Genomic DNA, 18,435 nt, shown 5'->3' with positions numbered 1-18,435 from the left:
TTTCAGAGCTTAAGGCTGTTGCCCACTGAAACCCTGAATATGTGTCTATAGTATGGTGCACATATTTCAATTTACCAAACTCTGTAAAATAAAGCATGTCCATGTGCCAAATTTCATTTCTTTGGTTACCTTTAGGGTTACTTCCTGCAGGGAGTGGAGTTTGGCTATATAAAGAACAAGCTGGGCATTTTCTCACAATGTCTTTGGCTTGTTGCCAAGTGATAGAAAAGTCTCTTTTTAAACCTTTGCTGTTAACATGGTGTTTTTTATGAAATTCTGAGGCCTCTAACACGCTTCCTATCAATAGTTCATCAATTTCATCATTGCCTTGTGCTAGAGGACCTGGTAAACCTGTATGAGATCTGACATGTGTTATATACAATTGATTATTTCTATTTCTGATTACTGGTTGTAATTGAAGAAAGAGTGAAGTTAAGTCTGAATTATCCTGAATTAGATCAGCAGTTTCTATATGCAGAACAACTCTTTCTGCATATTGAGAGTCAGTGACTATATTAAGAGAGTCCTGAAAATCTGATAACACCAAGAGAATTGCATATCATTCTGATTTTTGAACTGAATCATATGGACTCTCCACCACTTTACTCAGATTTTCTGACTTATAACCTGCCTTTTTTGATTTATTGGCATCTGTATAAAATGTGGGAGCTCCAGAAATTGGAGTTCCTTTTACTATATGAGGGAGAATCCAATTGGTTTTTTTATAAACTGAAGTCGCTTGCTTTTTGGGTATTTGTTGTTGATTTCTCCCAAAAATTCACACCAAGCTCTTTGCCAATATTCGTTGTCTGCCCATAATGACAAAATCTCAGCATTGGTAAAGGGCACCACAATTTCAGCTGGATCTATTCCAGCCAGTTGACGAAGTCTCATTTTTCCTTTTAGGATCAATTCAGAAACCTTTTCTATATAGGTTTTTAGTTTTTTGTTTTGTTTGTGTGCCAAAAATATCCATTCTAAAATATAGTCCTCCCTCTGCATAAGAATTCCTGTGGGAGAATGAGTGGAGGGCAAAATAACCAAAATACAGGCCCTCTTTGGATCAATACGGTCTATACATGCATCTTGTAATTTCCTTTCTACCAGAGCCAATTCCTTTTCAGCTTCAGCTGGTAACGTTCTTGGACTATTTAAGTCCTTATCACCCTGTAAGGTTTGAAATAAGTTACTTAGCTCTTGAGTAGCTAAAGCAAGGGTAGGCCGTAGCCAGTTAATATCTCCCAGCAATTTTTGAAAATCATTAAGAGTTCTTAGCTGTTTTTTTCTAATTTGTACTTTTTGTGGTCGAATTTTCTGTAGACCTATTTTATATCCTAGGTAATTAATAGAATCTCCTCTTTGTATTTTTTCGGGAGCAATCTGTAATCCCCAACAAGGCAAAGTTCTATTTATTTTATCAAAAATATTTTCTAAGGTTTTCATATCTGAATCAGCTAATAAAATATCATCCATATAGTGGTAAATTATGGATTGAGGAAACTGCTTACGAATTACCTCCAACGGTTGTTGTACAAAATATTGGCACAAAGCAGGACTGTTTAACATCCCCTGTGGTAAGATCCTCCAGTGATACCTCTTTATTGGACATCTTCTATTCAAAGTGGGTACTGAGAAAGCAAACCTTTCCCTATCATGTTCATGTAAAGGAATTGTGAAAAAGCAATCCTTTAAATCAATCACTATAATAGGCCATTCTTTAGGTAACAAGGAAGGCAGTGGGATTCCAGATTGTAACGATCCCATTGGCTGAATAATTTTGTTAATTGCTCTTAGATCTGTTAACATCCTTCATTTGTCAGATTTCTTTTTGATGACAAATACCGGAGAATTACAAGGGCTGTTGGACTCCTCTATATGTTGAGCCTCCAGCTGTTCCAGGACTAGCTGTTCTAGTGCCAGTAATTTTTCTTTACTCATAGACCATTGTTCAATCCATATAGGTTGGTTAGCCAACCACCTCAGTGGTAAGGCTGTGGGAATTTTATTAGCAGTGGCTTCCTAACAGGCAGTTGAAGAGACGGCCTCTGCTGTATTTTGTTTATGGACAGCCTGGACAGTCTGAAACTGTTTTTGATGACATTTTTTTAATAATTTTAGCTTCTTTATCAGGAGTATTACCTCTTTTTTGGCTTGTCTCAGAACTTGGGGGGATGTTAATCTGGGTCTTCCATTGTTGTAACAGATCTCTTCCCCATAAGTTTATGGCTATCTCAGCCACGTATCGTTTTAGTTTTCCTATTTGACCTCCTGGTCCTATACATTTAAGCCGTTTAACACCTAACACTTTGTTTCACTTTAGATAAATTCCCAACTCCTTGGAATTGAATATCCACCTCCTGAAGTGGCCAATTTGGAGGCCAGGATTTACAAGTAAGAATTGTGACATCAGCCCCAGTATCTACCAAGCCTTCAATTTCAATATTATTTAAAATTATCTTTAACTTTGGCCTTTGATCATTTATAGAGGTTTGCCAATATATTTGTTTTTTGTTCTCCTGGTTTTTTGATTTATCTATAGAATCTGGTTTGGCCTCACTGTCCAAGTTTTTAATGTTTATTCCCAGAGCAGTGGTGTTTAATTTTCTTGTGGAGGAGTATCCCTGTCCTGTTCTGGGGCCTGCAAGAGGCCCCCTTGGGCGTTTTTTGATAAAGGATTACCCCATTTATCTATGAATGCTCTAATTCACTAGGCCAGTGACGACCCTTGCCACATCTTCTGCATATTCTAGGAAGCATAGGCTCCCATCTTGAATTATATTGGTTTTCCTGGTAATTTCTTCTGTAGTAATCTCGCCCATCACAATTACAACATCTCCCAAGGTCTTTTGAGGTAGCTTCTCTTACCAAGGTCAAATTGGGTGAATGAGGTCTAATATCAATCATATTTCTAATCCATTCGTCTATTGGAGCAGATCTTGCTCTTAATGGCCTTATTGCTTCTTTGCATTCAGTATTAGCATTTTCAAAAGCTAAAGATTCTATTAGTGCTTTTCTAGCTAGTGGATCTGATATACTTCTATCCACAGCTGAAGTCAATCTTTGTGAAAAGTTAGTAAATGTTTCACTTGGACCTTGTATGACCTGGGAGAATGGCTCAAGCCTTTTTCCTGATTCCTCAACCTTGTCCCAAGCATTTCAGGCTGCTAAGCGACATAATGCTAAGGTTTCTTCGTTATATACAGCTTGTATCTCTGTGTCAGCATACTGGCCATCACCAAGCAGCTGTTCCTTAGAAACACCAACACCTCTGGCTCTATTTTTGGGTGCTATCTCTCTAGCCTCTTCTCTCCACCATGATAGCCACTGTAAATATGGCCCAGGTTCTAATATTGCCTTTGCCATATCCTCCCAATCCTTGGGGATTACTCTACTTTTGATTGACCAGGAAGTCAACATTTGTTTTACAAATGGTGAATGCATTCCAAAATTAGTAACACTTTCCTTAAATTTCCTCAGATCTAGCACTTCCACAGGGCGCCATTCAGCTTCATGATAATTCAGTGGATGATCATCATCTGCTGGTTTCTGCTGTATAGTGACTGGATAAGCCAACGTTGGTTTTCTAAACACCTTTGGTTGGCTTTCTTTATTTTTGTCTTTTGCCTCTACCTGAGTATTTTCTTTACTTAGTATTCTAAACTCTTCTCTTAAGGTCTGCACCCATATTTCATACCTATCTCCCTGTTGTTTGTTTTGTTCAATAATCTCTTGAATCTCTTGTTTTATGCTTCTCTTCCAACTTTTAATTTTTTCTTTATATTGTTCTAGTTGTTCTTTGTGCTGTTCCAGTATCTTTTCTAAAACCTCTGCCCTATCTTCCTGTAGTTGATTGCGTTCTGTAAGTTTTTGTATCTCTTGTTTTTGGTCCTGTTTCCAGTCTTCATTTTTTCCTTTATGTTGTTCTAGTTGTTCTTTGTGCTGTTCCAGTATCTTTTCTAAAGCCTTTGCCTTCGAGAAGACATAAAAGGCTAATGCAATGATTAAGGTTAAATTGAGGACTATGAATGTAAGCATAGTTACAATTTCTAGACTTTCCTTTATTTCAGTCTTAAAACCATAGAATAGATTATCAGCCAAGCTCCAAGAAATCTGTTTTATTGTTTCTTCCATCCTGTTAGACTGTAGTGGCAGCTAGTTTTGTTAGGGAAGTCTCAGGTCTGCCCACAGTAGGCTGCCTTTTGCTCCAAGGCCTGTTTAAGAGTCTCTCTTAAAGAGACAGTAACTGACCTGAGAGTTTTTAGATTTTAAGTTTGGTTTACATCACTGGGAGCTTATTCCCCCCACCAAATTATGATAAAGTATGATTTAAAGGGTGTGGATTCTTAGATTAGTTGGGCGCCATTTGTTGTATAAAGTTATTAATATTTACTATGGGTTTAACTTCTGGTATTGCTGCTGTTAATCCTCAGCAGCTGTAAAACCAAATCACCACACAGAGACTGGGTTTTTAGTTAACCTAGAACACAATGCTGGGCAATATTTACTCCCTCCTAAACCTCCATGCCCTCAGTTTCCTAACATTTAGATTTCCCACATTATACTTGTTTTTTGTGAAATCTTAGGTCTGGTTCATGCTCCAAGTCCTCCAAGCTCTCCTCCCACTCTGCTCTCCTAGAGCACCCCTCTCCTCGAGCTCCTCCTCGTTCTCTAGCTCCTCCCCTCTTTCCTGTCCTCTGGCTCCTCCCATTACACAACATTGTATCCAGCTGCTTTATTTGTGTCCTGTTTACACAAGAGCTGGGACAGGATGCTTATAGTGAGTATCACAATGCAATATCCAAATTGAAACCAGAGAGTTGTGGGTGGAGAAATCAGCATTTGAATTAACAAGGGTAAGGCATATACTTTTTAAAAGAACATTATACCAACACTGAAGCAACATCATGGAGCCTGCATGGGTCTGAGCTTGGTCTTCTGTGTACATGCTGTGGTTGTTTGATTTGGGGGTTTTTGTGGAACTCCTAAGAGTTGGAGTAGGGTATCTCTGACTCTTTTGGATGTCAACATTTTTTTCCTCCAACTGAGTTGCTTTGTCCAACCTTGATACGATGGTTTATGCATAGTCTTATAGAATTTTGGTATGCCTTGTTCAGCTAATATCACTGAAGATTTGCTCTTTTCTCAAGGGAAATGGAGGAGCAATGAATATTGCAGAGAAGGGATGGGGGTTGAAAAAAGAGGAAGAAAAGGAGGAATCAGTCAAGATGTATTGTAAGAGGGAAGAATAAAGAACAAGGAAAAAAAGAAATTATAGACAAACTTTAAAACTCCCACAAAATTAACTCAAAGTGACCTCTCAAGTGTAAGTGTTTTTGAACCACCAGATACTAATATTTCTTTTGAACAAAGAAGTCCCATGGTCTAGATTTATCTCTCAAATGGATATGATCAGAAAGGTCTGCCTTGGCTCTGTAGTCATTCATATTCCGTTTTGGTTTCTGGCAAAACTAGAATCAGTGAAGTGCACACACAAAATGACATTGAAGAATAATTTAATGTCTGCTTCCTGCCACAAAAACTATGTCACAAGTTGTGGAAAATGCCTTATCCACTCTCTCAATTCCACGAACACCTGCAGAACCTCTGCAGCTGAGAAACTCCTTTCGTCCTTGGACCTGAAGCTAAGTAACAAGTAGTACTCAAGGTAGGAAGCTTGAATCTCATTGAGAAGGTAGAATAAAAGAGACATCTGATATCTGTGGTGGATATGGATGGGGAATCCAGTGGAAGAAGGGGTTGAAAGGAGAATAGGAGAGAAGTGTGTGGAGGATGGCTGAAAAGAAAACTGGAGTTAGTGGATTGTGGATGGAGGAGTAGCACTGGCACAGGCAGTAATCTAGTACAGTGGAAAATTCCGGGAATCTATGAGGGTGACTCTGGCTAAGATTCCCTTCTGATAGGACCTATGGAGCCTAAACAAGCTATCTCCTCTAAGCAGGCAAGATGTCATCCTGCCTATAAGCTGTACAGAGACAAGAACCTAGCATAACTGTCATCAGAGTGGCTTCACCCCCTAACTCATGGAAACAGATGCAAAAACATGCAGACAAACATTAGGTGGAGTTGGGAATTCCTATGGAAAAAAAGGAAGAAGAATTGTAGGAGGCAGAGGGGTCAAAGACACCGCAAGAAAACCTATAGAATCAACTAACCTGGGCCAATAAAAGCTCAAAGAGAGTATGCCTTGGAAGGACCAAGACCCGCTGCACACATGCAACAGTTGTGTAGCAAGGTCTTCATGTCAGACTCCTAATAGTTAGAGCAGGAACTGTCTCTGACTCTGTTGCCTGCCTTTGAATCTCTTTACCTAACTGGATCACATTGACTGGCCTCAATAGGAGAAGCTGTGCCTAGGCAACTGCAACTTGAAATGCCAAGGTTGCTTGTTGTCATTAGGAGGCCTTCCCTTTTCTGAAGAATAGGAGAGGAGGAATTACTGGGGAAAGGTGAGAGAGAAGGACTAAGAGGTGAAGAAGAAAGAAAATCTGTGCTTGGGATGTAAAGAAAATTAACTAATTAATTAATTAATTAAAAACATATCAGAATGCCTCAATAACACTTAAACAGCACTACATAAAAGTATATACAAATGAATAATGGAGAGAGGGCATCTGCAAACAGAACTTAAAACTTGGAGTTATTTCCTATATCATAGAAGCAGAATGTGAAATCAGAGAGAGAAATTAGGGCTGTAGAGATATTATAGAGAATGAAAACTTTAAATAAATAAACAAAATATATATCCAAAATTATTTCTTAAGTACATGAGTGTCCTGAAACAGCACATCATTCTTCAGTGATGGGGTCCAGAAGGGAATGTACCAGGGGATGAGAAAGACTGGTAAAATACAAGGAAGAAAAGATAAAAGCTTGGGTAGAGAGGTCTCATGCCATGCAAGCTTCTTAAGAAGAACATTGTCTCCACTACTTCCAGGTAAAAATAGAAGGAAATGGGGGATGTTTATGAAGACAGCAGAAACAAGCATACTGTAGAATAAACACACAAGGAAGTTAAACAGTGCTGCTTAAGGGGAACACACAGGGTATTTCAAAAACTTTCTGATCTAGCCCACTGCAGCCTTGGAATTGAAAACAACAGCCCTATGTGGAGAGAAGAGTTGGAGGTCTCAGGAACAGAAGTGAACCCTCCCCAAATGTCCTGGCACCAGAGCATGACCAATTCTCCCAAACATATTCTTGGTTTTGGAGAAGGAGCTCTCTTAATTTCACTGTAACTCAGAGCCCTACAAAAAGTGTCGAAGGCCTAGGCCCCAGGCTGTTACTAGAAAAGCAGGATCCTAAGTTTGAGAAGGAGCTATGTTCCTCCTCTACATATGAAGGATTCAGGGAAAGCCTTGCTTGATCAGGCAGTTGGGTCAGAGAAGAAATAAAGAAAGAAATTAAACACTTCCTAGAAATCAATGAAAATGAAGGCACAACATACTCAAACTTATGGGACACAATGAAAGCAGTGCCAAGAGGAAAGTACATAGCACTCTGTGCCTTTAAGAAGAAATTCAAATCATCTCATTCAAGCAACTTAATGGCTCACGTAAAAGCCCTAGAATAGAAAGAAGCAGACACACCAAAGAGGAGTAGACGGCTGGAAATTATCAAACACATGGTTGAAATCAATAAATTAGAAACAAATAATACAATTCAAAGAATCAATGAAACCAAGAGCTGTACCTTTGAGAAAATAAAAAAAGATATACAAACCCTTAACCAAGCTAACTAAAAGGCAGAGAGACACTATCCAAATCAACAAAATCAGAAATGAAAAGGGGGACATAACCACAGACACCAAAGAAATCCAAACAATAGTTATGTCTTACTTCAAAAGCCTATATGCCACAAAATTTGAAAATCTAAATGAAATGTGCAATTTTCTTGACCAATTCCACATGCCAAAGCTGAATCAAGACCAGGTAAATCAGTTGAATAGCCCTTCCCCTAAGGAAATAGAAAATGTCAACAGAAGTCCCCCATGCAAAAAAAAAAAAAAAAAAAAGCCCAGGGCAAGATGGTTCCAGACCTTCAAAGAAGAGCAAACACCAATACTCTTCAAACTATTCCACAAAATAGAAACAAAAGGAACACTACCAAACTTATTCTATGAAGCCACAGTCACCTTGGTACCTAAACCTTTTGAAGACCCAACAAAGAAAGAGAATTTCAGGCCAATTTCCCTCATGAACATTGATGCAAAAATACTCAACAAAATACTTGCAAACCGAATCCATGAACACATCAAACATCATCGACTATTACCAAGTAGGCTTCATCCCAGGCATGCAGGGGTGATTCAATATATGGAAATCCATCAATGTGATCCACCAAATAAACTGAAAGAAAAAAATGCATGGTAGTCTCTTTAGATGCTGAAAAGGCATTTGACAAAATCCCACATCCATTCATGTTGAAAGTCTTGGAGAGATCAGGGATACAAGGCACATACCTGAACATAGTAAAGACAACACACAGCAAGCCTATAGCCAACAATAAACTCAATGGAGAGAAACTTAAATCAATCCCACTGAAATCCAGGACAAGGCAAGACTGCCCACTCTCTCCATATCCCTTCAACATTGTTCGTAAAATCCTTCCTAGAGCATTTAGACAATTAAAAGAGAACAAGGAAATACAAGATGATATGATAGTACACCTGAGTGACTCCAAAAATTCTACTAGGGAACTCCTACAGCTGATTCACAGCTTCAGCGAAGTGGCTGGATATAAAATTAACTCAAAAAAATCAGTAGCCTTCCTGTATACAAAAGACAAAAGGTCTGAGAAAGAAATTAGAGAAACAACACCCTTCACAATAGCCACAAAGGACATAAAGTACCTTGGTCTGAAACTAACCAAGCAAGTCAAAGACTTGTATGAAAAATATTTTCAGTCTCTGAAGAAAGAATTGGAAGAAGATATCAGAAGATGGAAAGATCTCCCATACTCATGGCTTGGCAGGATTAATATATTAAAAATGGCCATTTTACCAAAAGCAATCTACAGATTCAATGCAATTCCGATCAAATTACCGACACAATTCTTTACATCCTTAAAATAAAAATTCTCACCTTCATTTGGAACAACAGGAATCCCAGAATTGCTAAAATAATTCTCTACAATAAAAGATTTTCAGGAGGTATCTCCATCCCTGATCTCAAGCTGTACTATAGAGCAATAATAAAACCTGCATGGTACAGGCACAGAAACAGACTGGTGGATCAATTGAATTGAATAGAAGACCCTGAAATAAACTCACACATTTACGGATACCTGATTTTTGACAAAAATGACCTCATTGGCACAGAAGACAACTTCCTGAACAGAATACCAACAGCACAGGCTCTAAGAGCAACTATCAATAACTGGGACCTCATGAAACAGAAAAGCTTCTGTAAAGCAAAGGACAATGTCCTCAGAACAAAATGACTGCCTACAGATTGGGAAAGGATCTTCACTATCCCTTTATCTGACAGAAGACTAATTTCCAGTATATATAAGTACCTCAAGAAGTTAAACAGGATTTCCTCCTTTTTGATTGCTGAGTAGTATTCCATCATGTAAAAATACCACAATTTCTCTATCCATTCCTCCATTGATGGACATCTGGGTTGTTTCCAAGTTCTGGCTATTACAAATAAAGCTGCTACAAACATTGTTGAACAAATGTCCTTGTTGTGTACTTGAGTAAATTTTGGGTATATACCTAGGAGTGGTAGAGCTGGTTCTTGAGGTTGCACTACTCCTAATTGTCTGAGAAAGCACCAGATTGACTTCCAAAGTGGTTGAACCAGTTTACATTGCCACCAGCAGTGGAGGAGGGTTCCCCTTTCTCCACAACCTCTTCAGAATGTTTTATCACTTGAGTTTTTCATCTTGGCCATTCTGATGCGTGTAAGGTAAAATCTCAGGGTCGTTTTGATTTGCATTTCCATAATGGCTAATGAGGTTGAGCATTTCTTTAACTGTTTCTCTGCCATTCAATGTTCCTCTTTCGAGAATTCTCTGTTTAGCTCCATTCTCCATTTTTTTAATGGGATTATTTGGTTTGTTGTTTTTTTGCTTCTTTAGTTCTTTATATATGCTGGATATTAGCCCTCTGTCAGATAAAGGGTTGGTGAAGATTCTTGCCCAATCTGTAGGCAGTCATTTTGTTTTGATGACAGTGTCTTTTGCTTTACAGAAGCTTTTCAGTTTCATGAGGTCCCATTTATTGATTGTTGCTCTTAGAGCCTGTGCTGTTGGTGTTCTTTTCAGGAGGAGTAGCCCTGTTAGGCCATAGAGGAGGTCTTTGCAGCCAGTCCTGAAGATACCTGAAAAAAAAAACTGGATAGGATGAATGTGGAGGAGGTCCCCCCTATCAGTGGACATGGAAAGGGGCATGGTGGAGATGAGAGAGGGAGGGTGGGATTGGGAAGGTATGAGGGAACAGGACACAGCTGGGATACAGAGTTAATAAAATGTAACTGATAAGAAAAAAAAGAAATTAAAAAAAAAGAAGATGTTGAACAGGAACAAATCAAGTAATCCAATTAAAAAATGGAGTACAGAGCTAAACACAGAATTCTCAAGTGAGGATTATCGAATGGCAGAGAAAAACTTAATGAAATGCTTAACCTCATTAGCCATCAGAGAAAGGCAAATCAAAAGGACACTAACACTTCACCTTACACCCATCAACATGGTTAAGAGGAAAAACTCAAATAACAACACATGCTGCAGAGGTTGTGGAGAAAGGGGAACCCTCCTCCACTGCTCTTGGGAATGTAAAATTGTACAACCACTCTGGAAAGCAATCTTGCACTTCCTCAGAAAACTAGGAATAGTACTTCCTCAAGATCCAGCTATACCACTCCTCAGTATATACACAAAGAGGATCAAGTACACAATAAGAACATTTGCTCAACCATGTTTGTAGCAGCTTTATTTGTAATAGACAGAAGCTGGAAACATCCCAGATCCCCCTCAGTGGAGGAATGGATACAGAAATTGTGGTACATCTAAACAATGGAATATTACTATGCAATAAAAAAGAAGGAAATCATGAAATTTTCAGGTAAATGGTGAGATCTAGAAAAGATCATCCTGAGTGAGCTATCCCCCAAACAGTAAGACACACACACACACACACACGGTATATACTCACTCATATAGACATATAATATAGAATAAACCTACTAGAATCTGTATATCTAAAGAAACTAATCAAGAGGGAGGACTCTTGATAAATTGCTCAAGCCCTATCCAGAAAGGCAAAGAGAATGGACATCAGTAGAAGGAGAAAAGAGGGAATAAGTCAGGAGCCTGACACAGAGGACCTCTGAAAGGTTCTGCCCTGCAGACTATCAAAGCAGATGTTGAGACTTATGGCCAACCTTTGGACAGAGTGTAGGTAAGCTTAGGAAAAGAAGTGGTACACAATAAGATATGGAGAGGACAGGAACTCCACAAGGAGACCAACACAATCAAAAAATCTAGGCACAGGGGTCTTTCCTGAGACTGATACTCCAACCAAGGACCATGTATGGAGATAACCTAAGACCCCTGCACAGATGTACTCCATGGCAGTTCAGGGTCCAAATTGGTTCCATAGTAATAGGAACAGGGACTGTCTCTGACATGAACTGAATTTTCTGCTTTCTAATTCCCTCCCCCTGAAGGGGAACCAGCATCACAATGCCGCAGAAGACAATTCAGCCACTCCTGATGAGACCTAATTGACTAGAATCAGAAGGAAGAAAAAGAAGACCTCCCCTATCAATGGACTTGGGGAGGGGCATCCTTGCAGAGGGAGGAGGAAGGGAGGGATTGTGGTGGGGTGGAGGGAGCTTAAGGGGCATAAAAGTGAATAAAGTGAAAGAAAGAAAGAAAAAAGAAAGAAAGAAAGAAAGAAAGAAAGAAAGAAAGAAAGAAAGAAAGAAAGAAAGAAAGAAGAAAGAAAGAACATTGTGTCCACTACTTCCAGGTAAAAGTTGAAGGAAATGGTGGACATCTATGAAGACAGCAGAAACAATCATACAGTGGCATAATCACGCAAGGAAGTTAAAGAGTGCTGCTTAAGGGGAACACGCAGGGTATTTCAAATACATTCCTGATGTAGCCCATTGCAGCCTTGGAATTGAAAACAACAGCCCCATGTAGAGGGAAGAGTTGGAGGTCTCAGTAACAGAAGTGACCCCACCCCAAATGTCCTGGCACCAGAGCATGTCCAACTCTCCCAAACATATTCCTGGTTTTGGAGAAGGAGCTCTGTTAATTTCGCTGTAACTCAGGGCCCTACAAATAGTTCTCTAGGCCTAGGCCCCAGGGTGTTACTGGATCTGAAAAGCAGGTTCCTAAGTGTGAGAAAGAGCTGTTTCTTTTCTACACATGAAGGACTCAGGGAAAGCCTTGCTTGATCAAGCGAGTTCAAGATCAAGCTTGATCAAGAACAGCAGTGTTCGTCTTTCTCAAATAGTTGTCACCTGGGATCTTCTTGACTACCTGGCAGATCTATGCTTTTCTCAGGAAGAAAAATTGACCTTTAGGGCACACCAGGTCTTAATGTTGGTTGTGACCCTGTAATGCCCCTTTGAGAAGCTTGTTGAGTCTCCTTCTCATTTAACATGGGGATTTGCTAGTGGTGGGTTGTAAATCAGTTGTCTGCTTTTCCTATGGTTGGGGCAGTCATAGTGAATGAACATATTTTCTAGGACCTAATCTTTAACAAGCCTGGTTAGCCTACCACATATTTTGGAGTGTTGTAGAAGCAACCCTCCTTTAGGTAATTTCCCCTTTGTGTGACTATCCCTAAGCATTGGTAAATCCTTTCCATCATCAATTCTAATCTTGCACATCACAGCTTAGTAGTAAAGATTTCTACCTCCACAAAATGAAGTCCAAATGGATCTCACCCCCTTCTCCAGGAGCAAAGACATGACAACATAGGTCCTTGGAGGGTGAGGGGGATGAATTCCTCTTTTCATTGCTGTTGAACAGGGATGCCAGGGTGGAGATGGTGACCTGCTTCCTTTCCCATGGCTGATGATACTCATTAGCCATCCTATCATCATAATGGGGCAGCTGGCTCATCTGCAGGTAAAACTCACACAGTGCTCTGAGTCAGAGTCCATGCTCTGGCCTTTGGGCTCACAAGTGGAGTCATACAACTGGATGCCTTTGTGTTGGGACCATACACTCTCTTACCTCTTGAATTCTGTCAGAATCCTTTGGGCTACATAGGGCTCCCTGTTGCCAGTACTTTGCCCCTTTCCTGATTAGCTCTTCAGCTCATTTTTGGCATCAAAGGGATCTGCGTAGTCATCAGCTATGGTCATCTTGTCTTTCTAGCCCACTCAGCTCTCCCCTGCAGCTAACAGCAGGTCACTGGGCTCCAGTTATAGCCAACACAGCTCACACCTCTCAGTCCCCACCCCAAGGGCCTGAACTCAGGACACTTTGATAAGCTAGTACTACCAGGATATGTAGTGCACCACTTCTGGGGTAGTGGGCTTCCATTTGCTGCTGCTAGAGTAGAGGTGCTGAGCATTGTGGGATGAGCACAAGCACAGGGCCTAGGACGCTGATGTGGATGGTCTGCAGCCCTGATCCTTGCAGCAGCAGCAGCAGCAGTAGTGAAGGCATGCTGCCCCTAACAGGACTCCACGCCACCAGTGCAGTAGTTGAGATGGCACAGGGTGCACATTTTGTGCAGTCAGGAGCCCAGCACCATTGTAAAGGTCCTCATCTGAGCATGGTAGGCACGGATAGGATACCCGTGCTGCAACTGTGCTGTCTTAGGGCAGAAATCCCGACAATGCCGAGAAGCAGGCCCCAGTGGACCCTCAGGATGCCTAGGATGCGGATCAGCCCTGCTGTAAGGCCTAGGGAGGAGGATAGTTGCGCTTCTCTCCCATGTGCCTCTGCTTGGGGTTGTCGGGCCTTGGCTCTTGGTCTTGCTGTTACCAAAACTTAAGTATCTGTTACAAGAAGCCTCCTAGGGCTATGGCTTGCCAGCCTGATCCAATGCTGCAGCCAATTGAGGATCAACGCCCCTGCCCAGTCCTGCCAAATTCAAGTTCTTGTGGCTACCACCTGGCTAGGGCCTCTACTGCACAGCCCTCAGCTCCATGCTCCATCACCTGAGCTTGGAATCAACAGCTTCTCACAGGTGGGTCTCATAGGAGCCCCAGATGCCAAGAGCAGAAAGCTGGGCGCCCCTGCTGTGTTCCTTCCTGTGGCCAACTGCAAACTTCTCCAGTTTGCATGGGCTAGGCCAGCTGCTTATTGGAGGGGAACACCAGCTAGGATGTTAGCACCCAACACCAGGCAGGACATGCCCCTGCAAGTCCCAGCGGCACCTGCTGCTGCAGCTGCTGCCTACCTAACCGCCATGTGTGTCACACCACAAGCATTGTAATGTGGAGTACTAGGATATGTCTACACACAGCCCTGTTGCCAACACACAGAGGCAATGCACAGAATGAAATTATTCAGAGTACAACGTGTGGGTCCTGATAGTTGCTCAGACCACATTGGGCCACTACTTCATATGGAGCCACTAGGAGGGTCCACCGCAGAAGCTCCCAAGGCTCATCAGCCCACTCCTCCCCACATGGTGGTCCCTCACTTACCATGTTGAGGTTTCCAAGCTCATACTCAGAGCCCTTGCAGCTCCAGGCAGAAGCTCAGGATCACAAGCACTTACTCAGCTACAGAATCCAGCCTTGGAGGATGTTGTCCAGGAAATCCTGCCGTCTTGTCTGACTGGCAGTTCACCTACACATTCTGATTGGCTAGTGAGGGCTGAAACAAGAGCACTTACCTTAGGATTGCTAAAGGCACATAGCACAGTGTTTCCTGGCACTGGTTTCAGGCCCAGGCACAGTATTTTCCTAGATCTGCAGAGACTTGCATTTCAGTAGCACTAGCACCCGAACTCCAATAGCTGGCCCTTCTGCCTTCTTGTACTCAGTAGGTGTTGGTTTCTAGGAGGAAGCCTAGAAAACCCACATCAGAGACATAAACTTGAAAAAGTAGGCTTTATTTTCTGCCTGCAAAAGGAGGTGGTCTGCATGGGATCAAAACAGCATCCCTGAGGAGATGATGTGTTGCATAATTGAAGGGTGAATACCTCAAGGTGAGGGGTATTTTGCTGTGTGGTGTGGTCATTCAATCAAATTTTAACATTATGGGTTAAGCAAGACAGTATCTGTTAGAGACTGGGCCTGATCCAAGACTTCTTGCCTCAAGGCCCCTTATTAGTACACTAGACATTGGGTTCTGAATCCAAAGAAAGAAAGAAAGAAAGAAAGAAAACAATACACTACCCTAACAAGTGTACCTACGTGTGAAGGTGTTAGTTATTTCCAGATGGAGTCAGTTGAATTAGCAAACTTTGCCATTACAACAGCCAAGACAGAAGGGCTGAGACTTAGTTCTTTCATGAAACAGGCAAGGAAAGCCTGGAATCATTTCTAAAGCAACAGTTTGACTCAAAAAAGGAAGCATGGGGAGTCTTGACAAATTCATGTAGAGCTCTCCTATCACTATTTGAAGATGACATGATAGTGTATGCAAGGGACACCAAAAATTCTACCAAACAACACTGAAAACTGATAAACAGTGGCTGGATAAAAAAAAAAATCAAAAAAAACAGTAGCCATCCTATACAAAAGCAACAAACTGATGGAGAAAGAAATTAGGGCAACTACTCCCTTCACAATAGTAACAAATAATATAAGTTATCTTGGTGTAACTCTAACCAAGCAAATGAAAGGCCTGTCTGACAAGAACTTTAGGTGTCTGAAGTATGAAACTGAAAAAGATATTAGAAGATAGAATGATATCACATGCTTGTAGACTGGTGGGATTAATATAGTAAAATTGGCCATCTTATCAAAAGCAATCGACAAATTCAATGCAATCCCCATCAAAATACCAGCGCAATTTTTAATAGACCTTGAAAGAACACTCTAAACTTCATATGGTAAAACAAATATAGATTCTTATTTATGCCCCTCTACAAAACTCAAATTCAAGTTGATTGAAACCCCAATATAACACCAAATACAATAAATCTATAAAAAGAGAAAGTGGAGAAGCACCCGGAACTCATTGGTACAGGAGACAACTTCCTGATCAGAATATCAGCAGCACAGAATCTAAGGTCAATAACTCAAAATTGGCACTTCTTGAAACTGGAAATCTTCTATGAGGCAAAGGACACTGTCAATAAAAGGAAACAACAGTCTGTAGATTAGGTACGGATTTTCACCAATCCTACATCCTACAAAGGGTTAATATCCAAAATACATAATAAACTCAAGAAATCAAACACCAATAAAGAAATAACCTATTTAAAAAATGGGGTACAGAACTAAACAGAAAGTTCTCAACAGAGGATTCTCATGGCTGAAAAGCACTTAAAGAAATGTTCAACATTCTTGGTCAACAGGGAAATGCAAATCAAAATGACCCTGAGATTCCCTCTCACACCTGTCAGAATGGCTAAGATCAAATTCTCAAGCAACAGCACATACTAGCAAGAGTGTGGAGAAAGGGGAACACTGCTCCATTGCTGGTGGGAGTGTAAACTTGTAAAACCACTTTGGAAATCAATCTGGCAATTTCTCAGAAAACTGGGAATAGCTTTACCTCAAGACCCATCTATAGCACTCCTGGATATATACCTGAAAGACAATCCACCAGACAAGGATACTTGCTCAACTATGTTCACAGCAACTTTATGTGTAATATCCAGAATCTGGAAACAACCCAGGTGTGCCTCCACCAAACAATGGATAAAGAAATTGGTAAGTTTACACAATGGAATACAACTCAGCTATAAAAAAAAAAAGAAACCATGACATTTGCAGGGAAATGGATAGAACTCGAAAAGATCATTCTCAGTGAGATATGTCAGATCTGGAAATACATACATGGTATGTAATCACTTACAGGTGGATTTTAGCCATAGAGTACATGATAAGCATACTGTAAGGCACTGAACCAAAGACAGTAAGTAGCACAGAAGATTCAAGAAGGGATGCATAAATTCCACTCAGGAATTTATTTGCAATCGACAGAGGTTATAGGCTAAAGACAAGAACAAGGTGGCAGAGGGGTCGCAGTGAAAAGAGGAGGAGGTCAGACCTGGAAAGAGCAAAGGCGAGAGTAAAGAAGGCCTGTAGAGAAAAGAAAATCTGAGCATGGGATGTGTCTGTGACAAGCTGGAAACCTAAGTCAGGGTAGGCTCCTGGGAGGATATGAGGGGTACACAAGCAGAGACTCCTAATGGCAGAGGCAATAGGGACTAAAGAGGACACCCACTAACTAGACTAGTCTCCTAGCAGAGTGAAGGGAACACCAACCCACTCACAAAAACGTTGAACAAAAATTTACCCTGCCTATAATATGTGCAGCAAAGAAGATAAGCAGAGAGAGCAGAGACTGAGGGAATGCCCAACCAATGCCTAGCCCAACCAAAGACCCAACCTACCAGAGAGTGCCAACACATGACACTATGAATGATACTCTGCTAAACTTGCAGACAGGAACCTGACAGCATTGTCCTCTGAGAGGTGTTAACCAGCAGCACCTCAAAACACATGCAGTCTCAAAACCAAACATTGGGTGATGCATAGGGACATTTGTGGAAAAGAGGGAGGAAAGAGAAAAAGACCTGGAAAGGACAGGAACTCCACAAGAAGACCAACACTGCCAACTAACTAAGGCCAAGAGGTGCCTGCTGAGACTGAAGCATCAATCAAGGATTATGAATGAATTGGACCTAGGCCTTTAAAACAGTGTGTCAGTTAGCTTGAGTCTACAACAAGAAGGCAAAATGAATATAAATTTAAAAGAATTAAAACCACTCACAGGTATATCCAACTGTGTGAGTTAATTCCAGATGTAGGCTGTTTTACTACTAAGCTTGGCTATCACAAGAGCCAAGTCAGAACAGCTGAGACATTTCCTACCTGAAATAAGCAAGAAAAGCATAGAGACATTCCCAAAGAAATGCTTTTTCTCAAAAAAAAAAAAAAAAAAAAGAGAAAGAAAAGAAAGTGGGGGGAGCATTGTATAGCTGAGATAAAAAGTTAATAAACTATAACTCATATTAATTGAAATAAAAATTAATTGAAAAAACGAAAGTGTGGTGATTTTACTTTGAGAATCTGGGTACCTTCATGTAGAGTTCTAGTTATTTCTACACATGCTAAGTTAACAGTTCCACATTTGAACATGGTCACAATGTAAAAGCTAGTATTTGGGGAAATTTTACTCAAAGTCATGCATAAAGGTGATAGAAAGACATATCTCTGCCATTTTCGTCTCGTACTGTAACATCTAAATGATGATCAAGTAGTAATCGCCTCAGGAAAGAATAAGGCCACTACCACAATTTTGCACATTATTTGAAGC

This window comes from Meriones unguiculatus, chromosome 5 (assembly GCF_030254825.1).
Source record: "Meriones unguiculatus strain TT.TT164.6M chromosome 5, Bangor_MerUng_6.1, whole genome shotgun sequence".
Lineage (NCBI taxonomy): Eukaryota > Metazoa > Chordata > Mammalia > Rodentia > Muridae > Meriones > Meriones unguiculatus.
Note: the sequence above shows the minus strand (reverse complement) of the source record.